The 12223-nt window shown below is 37.6% G+C and overlaps 1 protein-coding gene across 5 annotated transcripts in view; it reads left to right on the top strand.

Annotated features, from left to right (window-relative positions):
* Positions 1 to 12223, top strand: part of PDE1A (phosphodiesterase 1A) — a 353512-nt gene that overhangs the window by 21547 nt on the left and 319742 nt on the right. The gene's annotated exons all lie outside the window — the stretch shown is intronic.

Genomic DNA, 12223 nt, shown 5'->3' with positions numbered 1-12223 from the left:
AGATTTGAAAGTCAAAAAGTGTACACAGATTTTCATTTATCCATTCATCATCCATCCAGCCATTCATTCATTCACCAAGTCACTCACTCACTCACTAAAATGTACTAAACTTCTACCATTGTAGAGCTTGATGCTTGCTTTTTAGATGGATAACACGATGAATAGTTGTAAACCTTAGGAAGTAGGACACTTAAAAGCTAATGTGTAACAATTATTTGGCACAAATAATTGAATAATTAGATATACATACATTAAGTATGTTACATTTTATATATGTAAAAATATAAATATTTATATATGCACACATAGTCATGGTGTGCATACAACTTGGTGTCTTCCTGTTTTTATTGCATTTTACTTATGGCTGTTGTATTTTCTTTATATATTATGCTTTAAATGGTAGCATGAAGTTTACCTTACTGTTTCTCTGCTGCTGAGCAATTGTGTTATGTTGTTTGTAGTTTAGGGCTGTTATACAGATAACATTAGGAGATGTCTTTCCCATGCTTTGTTTTTCCTTGCAGCATAATTCTAGAAGTAGGTATGTTGCTGAAATACAAATTTCAAGTGACCAACTTCCCAATCACCTCCTCTTATTTTCAAGCCAACTCCTTCCACCACCTCAACTCCAGAAGTCTTTCCACCCAACTGGGACCTCCAGTTCACTGTGGCTTGACACTACCTCTCTCATTGCCCTTTGTTCCTCTCATTTGCTCACACTTCCTCAACAAGCTTTAGATGTAGTGGTCCATTATACGAGGTCTGACAACTAAGTTCATGAGCTTGCCACCGTGCGCTTACATTGGCAGCACTGTACAAACAGCTTGGTAAGGTTTCCTAACCTTGGTGTATCAGTCTCACAGCTGTGTTTGCATAGATGTCTGGCGGTGTCTTGCTGAATGGAGTTCATTGTTGTTGCGTGTTTTTGTGTGCCATCACGAGAATGTCTGAGCTTGAATTAGAGCAACAAACAAACATTACATTTCTTGTTAAACTTGGCAAGAGTGGAAGTGAAATCAGGGACATGCTAGTCCAATTTTATGGGGATAATGCCAGGAAGAAAATGGCAGTGTGCAAATGGAGTAAACATTTCTCTGAGGGGAGAGAATGCATCACTGATGAAGAGAGGTCAGGGTAACCAGTAAGGAGCATTACTAGTGAAAACATTCCAAAAATTTGTCAAATTTTGCGTCAAAATCATCAGCTGACTGTGAGAAGCATAGCAGACCAAGTAAACATTGATAGAGAAACAGTTAGGAAAATCTTAACTGAAAATCTTGGCATGAGAAAGGTGTGTGCAAGAATGGTCCCAAAGGAGCTCTTGCATCACGACAATGCACCAGCTCACACGGCACTGTCTGTGAGGGAGTTTTTAGCCAGTAAACAAATAACTGTATTGGGACACCCTCCCTACTCACCTGATCTGGTCCCCAGTGACTTCTTTCTTGACTGGAAGATAAAGGAAATATTGAAAGGAAGGCATTTTGATGACATTTGGGACATCAAGGGTAATATGATGACAGCTCTGATGGCCATTCCAGAAAAAGATATCCAAAATTGCTTTGAAGGGTGGACTAGGTGCTGGTGTCAGTGCATAGATTCCCAAGGGGAGTACTTGGAAGGTGACTGTGGTGATATTCAGCAATGAGGTATGCAGCACTTTTTCTAGGATAAGTTCACAAACTTAATTTCAGATCTTGTATATCCCTTGCTTTCATAACTCATTGACAACCTTGCCCTCTTTGTTTATATACTTCCAGAAAAATCCTACTCCTGGTTAAATCACACCCTGACCATTTCCTGTGTGTACTTACGCAGCTGAAAGTGGTTGAAGAAAAACACACCGCTATCCTGACTGCTCTTACTTTAAATGCATGACTAGGAATCTCAAGTAGATGCTAATTGTTGATCACAAACCCACTACATTCCCTATAGCCATGAATGACTGCTCTAGGCCTTTTACTGTCAATCTCCAGATGCTTACTTCCCCTTGCTTTGTACTTTACTGAGCAAATGGATCACTAACAAGAGCCCTCCCCTGTCCTGTCTACAACCCCACATGTCTCTTCCCGCCTGTACTCGGCCTTCCCTTCTGTTATAATGAATGACAATGTTCTGTCAGCGCTCTTGTCTAAGGCCACCCCCTACTTGTGTACTAATGTGTAATTGTTACTCAAGGACATCACTCCACAATTACGCCCTCTTTCTGCTGTATAGTTCTGATTAGCATATAAGTATACCATAAATATCCAAGTAAAAAAATAAAAACCTTTTAACTGATGTCACCCTTCATCTAAGTTAAATTTCCCCGTTATAGTAAAACTCCTCCAAAAAGTTGTTTACATATATTGTTTCTCCTTCCATTTGCTCTTTTATTTTTTAAAGATTTTAATTAAAATATAGCTAACATACAATATTATAATAGTCTCAGGGGTACACCATGGTTATTCAAAATTTATATACCTAAAGAAGTGCTCACCATAAGTCCAGCAACCATCTGACACTGTACTATGCTATCAAATATTGTTAACTATATACCCATGCTGTACATTCCATTCCATGACTTATCTGTTTTATACCTGGAATTTGGACCTCTTATTCCCCTTTATCTTTTTCTTCTTTTTGAATTTTTCAATTACACTTGACATTCAATATTATTTTATATTAATTTCAGGTGTACAGCATAGTTGTTAAACATTTACATAATTTAAGAAATGATCCTCCTGACTAGTTTAGTACTCACCTGGAGTTATACATAGTTATTACCATATTTTTTTTACTATGTTCCTTATGCTTTGATTTACATCCCCATGATTATTTTGTAACTTCCCACTTGTACTTCTTAATCTCTTCACCTTTTTCACCCAGCCTCCCAACCACCCTCCCATCTGTCACCCCAACAAATCTAGTACCCACCTGACACTATACATAGATATTACAATATTATTGACTATATTCTCTATGCTATATTTTACATCCCCATGACTGTTTTGAACCTACTAATTTGTACTTTTTTCTCTTTTTTTTTCTTAATTATTAGTTTCAGGTGTACAAAACAGTATAATAGACATTGATAACCCCCCTCCCCCAATCTACTACTCCTCTGACATCGGATATAGCTGTTACAATTCCATTGACTCTATTCCCTATGCTATACCCCATATCCTGTGACTATATATATATATATATATATATATATATATATATATATTATAGTTGACATACAATATAATTCAGCTTCAGATTTAGGTACTTCTTAATCCCCTCCACTTTTTCACCCATCCCCCAACATCCCTTTCATCTGGTAACCATCAAAATGTTCTCTGTATCTATGAATTTGTTTGTTTTGTTTGTTTATTTTGTTCTTTAGATTCCACATGTAAGCAAAATCATATTGTATCTGTCTTTCTCTGTCTGACATAATTCAGTCAGCACAATACCCTGCAGGTCCATCCATGTCACCATAGATGGCAGAATCCATTCTCTTCCAAGGCTGAGCAATATTCCATTGTATATATGTACCACCACCTCTTCATTCATTCTTCCATTGACGGGCACCCAGGCTGCTTCCACATCTTGGCTATTGCAAATAATACTGCAATGAACATATGGATGCACATGTCCCCCTGAAGTAGCATTTTGGATTTCTTTGAATGAATACCTAGAAGTGGGAGTCTGGGTCCTTTTTTGTCTCTTGTTATAGCCTTTGTTTTAAAGTCTGTTTTGTCTGTTATAAGTATTGCTCTCTCACCTTTTTGCTTGCTTGTTTCCATTTTCATGAAATAGATTTTTCCATCCTTTACTTTAAATCTGTGTGGGTCTTTCAATCTGAAGACAACATATGTAAGGGTTTTGTTTTTTTATCCGTTCAGCTCCCCTATGTCTTTTGATTAGAGAATTTAATACATTTACATTGAAAATAATTATTGATAGATATGTAGCTATTGATTGACATTTTATTATTCATAGTTTTAATCTTTTTTTTTTCTATCTTAAAGAAGTCCCTCTAACATTTCTTGCAATAGTAGTTTGGTTTTTATGAACTCCTTTAGTTTTTTTCTTGTCTGGGAAGCTCTTTATCTGTCTTTTGATTCTAAATGATGGCTTTGCTGTGTATAGAAATCTTGGTTATAGGTCCTGGCTTTTCATTGCTTTGAATATTTCCTGCCAATCCCTTCTGGCTTGCAAAGTTTTTAGAAATCAGCTGACCGTCTTATGGGAGCCTCCTTGTAGGTAACTAACTGTTTTTCTCTTGCTGCTTTATGATTCTTTCTTTGTCTTTAACCTTTGGCATTTTAATTATGATGTGTCTTAGTATGGGCCTCTTTGGGTTAATTTTGTTTGGGACTCTGAACTTCCTAGGCTTGAATATTGATTGCCTTCACCAGGTTAGGGAACTTTTCCATCATTATTTCTTTAAATAGACTTTCAATACCTTGTTCCCTCTCTTTTCCTTCTGGTACTACTGTGATGTGAATTTCGGTGTCCTTGATGTTGTCCCAGAGGCCATTTAAACTATCCTCAGTTTTTTGTTTTTTTTTTTACATTTTTTTCTCTTTGTAGTCTTCTGAATGTGTGTTTTCTGCTACCTTATCTTCTAAAGCACTGATTTGATCCTTTGCTTCATCTAATCTACTCTTGATTCCTTTTAATGTATTCTTCATTTTAGTTATTGTATTCTTTATTTCTGATTGGTTCTTTTTTATGTTTTCTATCTCTGTTTTTATGCTTTCCATCTCTTTGTTGAAATTCTTCCTAAGATCACTGAGCATCCTTATAACCAGTGTTTTGAACTCTGCATCTAGTAAATTGCTTATCTCCATTTTGTTTAGTTCTTTTTGTGAAGCTTTGTTTTGTTCTTTCATTTGGGACATGTTTCTTTGTCTCCCCATTTTGGATGCCTCCCTGTGTTTATTTATATGTATTATGTAGGGTTGCTATGCCTCCTGGTCTTAGTAGAGTGGCTTTATGTAGTAGGCATGCTGTGGGGCCCAGTGGTGCAGTCTCCCTGGTCACCTGAGCTGGGTGTACCAGGTGCATCCCTCGTACGGGTTATGTGTGCCCTTCTCTTGTAGTTGAGCCTTAAGCCTTGGTTGCTGTTTACACCTCAGCTGAAGAAATTGAACCTGTGGCTGATTGGCTGTGAGGTCTGGCTGTGAGTATAGTGGATGAGTTGTGGTGTAGGGGCTGACCCTACAGAGCAGGATTTGCTTTAGCAGAGCTCTGGTGCATGCCCAGTCTGCCCTTTGGGTGTGTTGTTCTTGGAGGTGGCCAGGTGATGTTCTGGCTCAGTCCAAAAATAGCCATGCAAGCCCCAGGGCCTCCTGGGAGGGGACCCGCTGCAGGCCAAGTTCAGCCACTGCCTGTGCCTTGCCCAGGGTCACCTGGCATGAGCCACAAAGCAATCCACAGATGGCCACCAACTCTTCTGTGCTTGGAGGTGTCTTGAGAGTCCAAACAATTAACAGAGGCTGGCTGTTGCTAGTGCCAGGCTCAGAGGCATGGGACATGCTGAAGCCAGATGCTGCTTGTTTGGGTTTTGTAAAATTTTGAGAGATTTTGGGAATGTCTACAGCATGAGCCAAGAAAGGCAGTTTGTATGGAAAAGCCACTAGGAGTGGCTTGAGTATGCTCAAAAGTTGGGTGGGGCAGGATCTCAAAATCACTGGGGTGTGGCAAATAAACTGTCGGCCAGGATGATGGAGACTCAGATGTGGTGGGTGCTTGCATCTGCATCCAGGTGGTGGGGGAGGGCACAACAAAGAAATAGTGGCTTCTGCCAGCTCCTGTGTCCCAGAGAAAGCTGCCTCTCCAACCCTTGCCCTGAAGCCAGAAAACTCAGTTCCTCCCCATATGTCCTTGGCACCTTTTGAGCTGCTTCCCCAGCACTAGAACTCAGAGCAAGTGAGTCTATCAGTGAGTAAGTCTGTGCCCAGTCCCTTTAAGTGGAGTGTGTGAGACTGCAGCTGCCATTGTCTCACTCATCCACAACCTCTGCTGGTTTTGATAACCAGAAGTTATGGGGACTTCTTTCTCCAACAGTGAAACCCTGGGCTGAGGAGCCTGGTGTGGGGCTAGGACCCCTCACTCCTCTGGGGGAACTCTGCAGCTGAGATATCCCTCCTGATTTTTAATGGTCACATGTGGGTGTGGGATCAGTGTGTTCTGCATCTCTGCTTCTCCTACTGGTCTTGAGGTGGCTTCTTCTCTATGTCTTAATTGTAGGGCTTCAGTTCAGCTAGACTTTAGGTAATTCTCAATGATGGTTGTTCTGTAGTTTAGTTGTAATGTTGAATGGACATGAGAGAATGTAGGCACAACATTTACCTACTCTTCTATCATGACCAGAATTTGTATTTTTTAATGGCATCTTTTGAAGAGCAAAAGTTTAAATTTAATTTTATTGAAGTATAAATGATCGTTTTTCCCTATGGGTTGTACTTTTAGTGACATATGTAAGAAATCTTTGCACGCATAGACAAGACAACTAAGTTACCATTTTTCATTTGTTGTAGAAAAAGAAAGCCCACATTTCATCAAAATGTTTCATCAAATTCAAAATGTTGAGAACTTCTGGCATTGGAGAAGTGAAAAAACAAACAAACAAACAACCCAAAAAACAAAACCAGTTATACAACTGGACAAAATTGTCAATAATAATAATTCAGGGCTCTAGAAATCAACCAAAGACAAAAAAAACAAAAAACAAAATGAAAAGCATTTATTTCCTTCAAACTACTGAGTCTAAGATTTGTTTTTTTTAAATCTATGCTTTTAGCTTCCTGCAGTCATTCATTAGTTGAGTGATTTTATTTTGTCACTGTGCTTAGTTTGTTGGTTTTGTCAGATTCTAAATTGTAATTGGTAGTATGCAGCAGAGTGTTAATAAGAAAATGTAGTGACTGTGTAAATTCAACTTTCGTGTGCATTGGTAGTGAAGTCAAGGAAAAGACAGAGAATATTTCTTAGGTTTTAGGAGATCTCTGGTTAGAAAGAGCCTACATCTCAATTTCTATATCTGAGAATGCCTAATTGAGTATCCCTGTCACCTAACCTCTGTTTGAATACTTCTACTCATGAGGAACTCACTAGCTTATGATGAAGTCCAGTTCATTTTTTTGAATAGCTCTAACATTTGACTCTCAAATCTGAAGTGAAAAAAAAAGAAAAGAAAAAAAAGATTTTTATTTTAACTATAGAGAAAAGGAAAGAATTTCCACTAACTCAAAATGCTAAAAGCTAATTTGATCATTATGCAGAAACACAGAGGAATTAATGGTATGGAAGTTTCTGTCCTTGTGAAGGAAGGGCCTGCTTTAAAGTATAGCACAACTATTACAGGTTGTGGGAATAGCTAGTGACTGAGGAAGGTCCTGGACTACAAGAAAAGTGGCTATGTGGGAAAAGGCACAGAAAAGCACTGACATTGTCTTATAGTCCAATCTCTTCTCTATTGGAGATTTTGCCTCTGCAGAGTGGGCAGCACATGGCCCCACTGAGTGCTCTGTTAAGTTGGGTGGATCAGAAAGAGAAATTCTCATCCTGCTGATAGGAGGTATGTGTGGTGGGTAAGAGTGTTGACTTTAGAATCAGGTAAACCTGGGCATGAGTTGGCTCCACCCCTTGGTGAAGCAGAATGATCAAGAAAAGATAGTTTATTTCTGGTCTTAGTTTCCTTATCTATAAGTGAGACTAAGGATAACAGGGTTTTTTTTAATGAGCAATCAATTAAACAACATATGCCAAGTATTAAAGCAGTACTTCACACTTAATAAACATTTGATAAATGTCTATTTATTTATACATTAAGTTAATTCAACAGATATTTACTTAAGCCCTCTACATGCCAGATACTGTACTAGATGATGGGAATACAGCAGTATCCACAGAAATTTTGGTTTCATAGAGCTTATAGTCTCGTGGAAAAAGTCTAGATAGATATACTCGTACATACAGATGTATGAACACATGAGAGGCCATGACAAGTGCTAGTATAACCTTAATAATAAGGGGTATGTATTTTTTGAGGTCTAAACAAAAAACTAGTTTTCTCTATTTGTCCCTAATTATGTTTTTAAACAACTTCTCCCTTTTATACAAGGTAGTGGCCCCCTTAACAAAATATCAGCATCATTTCAAAGCTTCTCAGTCATTTTTGGTCATTAAATTAATACCTTTTGTTTCATTAAGATTTGGTCCTGTTTATTTTAAAGCATCAGCCTTATATCCCACTTAAAAACTCTTTTCAACCCTCCCTCAACCCTAAGTGCAAGAGTGAAAGGGGTGGCTTCCTCTATTCAGGCAACTCCTGTTCCACCTTCCATCCAGGCACCAGAGGTTTTGGCTTGAACCTGGGAACAGGACAGGCAAAGTGTCCCCAAGTGACTACAAAGTACAGGTGATGGCTCTAGTAGGGAAGGAGTGGAGGGAATGTAGCCTCCCCTGAAAAATGACCTCCATGGTCACTTTCCCTCAAAAGTGACCTCCTTCTTCTCATCAACCATCCTTTTATGTTACAAGGGTGTATGTGTGTGTGTGTGTGTGTGTGTGTGTGTGTGTGTGTGTGTGTGTGTGTACCACACCTTTCTGCTTCTGCTCATTGGCCCTTTTCTAGAAAGCCCTTCAGGGATGTGGCTATCTCTCACAGGTAAAACTCTCTGAACTCCGAATATGCGTTTTACACTTGGTGCTTTTGTTCTCAGCTGTGGCCTTTAATTACCATGTGCAGCTTAGAGCACCTGGCACCACTCTGTCTTAGGTGTTAAATAAAATAAGTGGTCCTCTGCCACATACATGTTGGTAGTATTGGGTTGTCGGAAAATCATGATGCATTTTTGCAACAAAAAACAGAAAAAATACGCCATGACTTTTCCGACAACCCAATAGATTTTTGTTATTGGGAGGGAATATTGGATTCTCTTTACTGGAAAAGTATTAGTTTTTTTCATAAATAAACTTTTTTTTTTAAACCTCAGCTATCCTATATGTAAATACTGTTGATGATCAAGCTAGTGAACATTTTTTTTTGGTATTTTTCTTCAGTGCAATGATGCTGAAAGTTTCATTGCAAAACTTCCCAGTAACTGAAAGGGGAACATAATTTACACTATGATTTTTAAGAAGTTCTGTTCTCTATATGAAACAGGTGTGGAATTAGTTTTGCCAGCTTACCAATGACAATAGGTCAGAATTCACATTAGGTCAATGCCGTTAATTTTCTATAGAAGGTTACATTGCTATACACATAAAGGAATCAAATGACTTCTGCAATAAAAGCCTTTCTTAAAGACCTCTGATAATTAAGTACAAACTTAAGAATTTTAAGAAAAAATTCTGAGGCAAGATCTGACATATATTACAGTAATTAATTTTTCTGGTACATATGATTTCTACTTTATTATGTTTAATAAATATTTATTAAATGAATGCAGAATATAATAAAAACTGAAATATGCTATATATTTGTCTTCTCTTTAAACTCTTTCCACAGCATTTAGTATTGTGCCAATCTCTACACAGCATTTAGTATTAATGCATTTTCTTCCTTTGAGATGATCTAAATAAGTCACATGTCCTTAGCCTGCCTGTTTTCCTCCCCCTTCCTTCCTCCCTCCTGCCTTTCCTTCTTTCCCAGTTGTTTCCTTTTATGAAGAAAAGGGTAAAATTATATCTGTGAACTGACACTAATGATTCTGTCAATTAGGGTTTGAATTAGAGCTTTCACATTTCAATGTAACTTGTAAAGCCCAAATTTATCTAATAATTGTTATGATTGCCAGTGTGGTAAGCTGTCAATATAACTATCTTTTGGATGAACATTCAAATGGGAGTAAATGTAAAGATAGGCATATTGCTTTCATGCACCCCTAAGATTGCCTACAATTGCTGATTTTATAGATGAGGAGTTCACTTTTCATACTTTGAGTTTGTCTAAGAAAATTCTAAACCTTCCTATATAGATTGCTAATAAACATAATCTGAAAAGATTATTCCATACTAGAATTAGCATTGACATCTTTTTTGAGTTTGAAGTACTTAAGGCTTTTATTCCTTTTCCCCATTTCTAACTAAATGGGATCAGTAGGAAGTAATGTATACATATACATAAGTATATAGGTATGTATGTGTATGTATGTAGTTTCAGTAATTTCAAGTTAAAGGAAGCATCATCAATCAAATCTGTGTTTTGGTGTAAGATGGTATTATATTTTCTGTTATAAAATAATGCAATGAGACAGGAGTCATTATTAGACATTGTGACATTATCATTTTGGTTTGGACAAGAGAAGGCTGCGATGCTCAAGTCACCAAAAGCCAGACCAGGGGTCAGTAATCTTTTAAATGTGACAAGCTAAAGTCATAATTCCTTTGTTTTTTTTTTCCTGATGAGAAATATGAGGTGTTCACTGTATTAGCCTCCAAGTGGGAATTGGGATACCAGATGTTATATAGAAAAAGGCCAACTTTTCCAAACTAAGAAAAGAATTCGTGTTGGCCAAGGAATTGCACAAATTTTTCCAGGCAGTGGAACAATATGCTGGCAATTTTTGAATCCTAACCTGGTTTGGACTAAAAAGTATTTGCAGAGATAAATGATATGGGGAGAAATCAGTACATACAGGAATGCCTCTGAAAGGGGAGTTGTATACATGTGGCATGCATGTGTACTTTTCCCCTCCTCTACCACGTCAGACATTATTAATCCATCATAGCACCCTTTCCCATTGATCCTCGGCACTGTGCTCCAGGAATCCACTGCCTGTCAGAATTAGAAAGAAGTGTGTGTGTGTGTGTGTGTGTGTGTGTGTGTGTGTGTAATAGGAGTAATCTCAGTGCTAAACTTATAGTAGTAACTAATGGATATTTATTTCATGAATGAATCGAATAAGATTTACCAGAATTTATACAATTCCCTTGGTGTTTTGTGAATTGTAGCACATATAAACCAACAAATAAATTTCCCTGTAGAGTAGTTTATTTTCAAACTCCTAGTCAAAAGAAGCACTCATCAAAAAAAAATAAAAAAGAAATTTAGTAATGGACCATTTTTATACTTCAAAATAATCAGCTTCCTTTTGAGATGAATTTCAGCCCTGCCTGCAGATACTCTTTAGCTCCCCTCCATGTCAAAGGGAAGTTGTCCTGTGTCATGGCAAGGATATGAGTTGGGCTCCATGGATTCGGTAGCAAAACCTATGCATCTGGTATCTAGAGAATGGAGACCCTCCAGCCCTCCACAGACAACACACACATCACCTGAGTGGCCTTTTCCTGATTGGATTTTAAACTGTGTCATATAGCTTTTGTCAAAGTCATGGATGGGTTTTAGGCTTTCAAGTCTTGAGTGAATATTTGCTTAGTTGGCACTAAATATGCAATCTTGGGCTTTATTTGTCTTCAATGTCCTTCTCTGTAAAATGGACATTAATACAATAGTGCTCTATTTCTGGGAGTGCTTTTGAGAAATGAAATTACATATGTGGAAATGCTTGGAAAGGTTTAAACACGTATCAGTGAATGTTCACCTCTATGCACTGTGCCTTCTAGAACATGGCACAGTGTTCTAGATCACCAGTTACCAAATGAGGAGGCAGGACGATGTGGGAGTTAAAAGAATTGTCTCCGAAACCAAACAAATCAGCGTTCACATCTCAGTTTCAGTATTTACTAACTCTGTGACTCAGGGTGCATTCCTTGGCCCTCCTGAGTGTCATTTTTCTTCACCTGTCTGGAGGAAAATGGACTGTTATGAGAATTAAATTTGTCACCTGTTTAAAGCAGCTGGCACAGTCACTAGTGCCTAGTAAATAGTCAGTTGATGACAGCTTTATAATCAATAAATACTAGTTGACTTAGTGAAAATTTTAATCAGAGAAATGCTAAGCACTCTACATTTTTCATCCTCAGCATCTGTCACATCATCAGAAAGCTGCATATATGAATTATTTTGTATTATCCTATAGTACAATTACTGCTACAAAAATGCAACATTCTGTAATTGGCTTTTTATTGATGTTCTTTTAAAGTGATGGAAATACATGACTGCCTTTGAATTATTATGAGTTATTGTGCTGTTCCTTTTGTTCTTTGGTGTCCTTATATAATAATTCATGTGACAAACTCCTAACACAATTTAAGTGTTTTTAAAAAATTTCTCTCTTCTGATTTACTGGTACATTTCCTTTTATGAGATGAAATGAATTGTGCATAATGCATAACATTT

Source organism: Hipposideros armiger, unplaced genomic scaffold (genome assembly GCF_001890085.2).
Source record: "Hipposideros armiger isolate ML-2016 unplaced genomic scaffold, ASM189008v1 scaffold_338, whole genome shotgun sequence".
NCBI lineage: Eukaryota > Metazoa > Chordata > Mammalia > Chiroptera > Hipposideridae > Hipposideros > Hipposideros armiger.
Note: the sequence above shows the minus strand (reverse complement) of the source record. Positions and strands in the feature narration are given on the sequence as shown.